Below are 1,610 nucleotides of genomic sequence, written 5' to 3' on the forward strand. Positions count from 1 at the left end.
CATATATATATGTATATATAATAAATGTTAATTTAAATAAATAAATTTTATTATTTTGTATTTTAAAATTAATTTAAATTAAATGAGGAAGGGAGCTACAACTCCCTCCCCTCTTTTCTCTCCACCCACGTAAGTGGATGTTTTTATTTTTTTTATTTTTTTATTATCTTTACCTATGAGAGAAAAGAGATCGAGGTAGAACGTTTTTTTTTTAATAGAGAAAGGTTCTCTGAACTCCTCTTATCTCTCTTCATCTAAAATGCTCATTCTACTCCCTTTCTTCAATCCAAATTAGTAAGAGCCCACCACTCTTAGATTTTCTACCTGAGAATACCAAGGTCTCCAATTGGTGGTATCCCAATTGGCCATTTTGGCTTTGTTCGTGATTTGTAGATTGAGAAATTTCTTGAATTTCCTAAAGAATGTCTTCAAAGGTAAAGTTTCATGAACCCCTAAACTTTTTGTTGTTGAGCATATTGTAGTTAATTTTATAATTGCATAATCTATTTGTTTATTCTGTAAAATTTCTTCTCTGTAAAAATGAGATTTTGGACGTTCCCACTTTCGCTCAAGGACCTTTCAATATGGGATCCTTCAACATTATGTTTATGCGATGGAATTTTGATACTATGTATTGTTGCAGTATTTGATTGATGGCTAAATTGTGAGAGTGCTCTAAAACCTAAACATAATTTAAGATTTTGATTTTATGCTTATGCCTATGTGAAATTGATAGTGATTGTTAGCACTTCTATCGAGCTATGCACATCACATGTTGTAACCCTTTGGGTTCACATCTTATGTTTATGCACGGTGCTCCTTTGGGATCACCACTTATGTTTATGACCGTGCCCCTCCAGGGTCACTACCTATGGAAGCGTGTCTTCGGGTTCGCCCCTTGTGCTTAAGCCTATGTCTATACCTATACCTACGATGCGTTTCGTGTACGTGAGTCCCAATATAGAGGCCATCTAGTGGGTCCAGTAGTGTATCGCTTATTAGGTATATTTATATAATCATCATTTTTCTCCATGTTTTTCAGGTAAAGGTAAAGATAGACTAACGATTGATAGGAAGGATCTGTGATCCGACCATTGGGACATGATGTTGCTTCCGCACTGATGTTTTTATTTATTATATGTTTTGGTTTAGGAGTCTAGTATTTAAAACTCTTGGTTATTTTATTTATTTGTTAATTTATTTATTTGCTCAATTTGTTTTAAATTGGAGTTAGGGGTACCCCAAACGGAGTTTTCAGGATTTTATTATTTGAGCTTTATTTAGTGAAATAAAAGTTTTATTTCTTTTATTTAATTTTTTTTCTTTGAGAAATTTAGTCAAACCTATGCATGCATATAATAACATCCTAGAAGCATAATAGAAAGTTGGGTCGTTAACCCTTGTTTTCAAATTTCTGTTTTCAGATTCTCTACCAAACAAGTCCAAAAAAACTCTAATGTAGCGTAGGGAAACATTTGCATATTCATGAAAATGAGTAAGTTTTAGAAAGGGTAAAATCACAAACATATGTTTTTAAGTTTGAAATCTTTTCAAATCTGACCAATTTAGAATGTAATTTTTTTTCACAGAAAACAAAACTTTTAAGTGAA

This window comes from Benincasa hispida, chromosome 3 (genome assembly GCF_009727055.1).
Source record: "Benincasa hispida cultivar B227 chromosome 3, ASM972705v1, whole genome shotgun sequence".
In the NCBI taxonomy this organism is placed as follows: domain Eukaryota; kingdom Viridiplantae; phylum Streptophyta; class Magnoliopsida; order Cucurbitales; family Cucurbitaceae; genus Benincasa; species Benincasa hispida.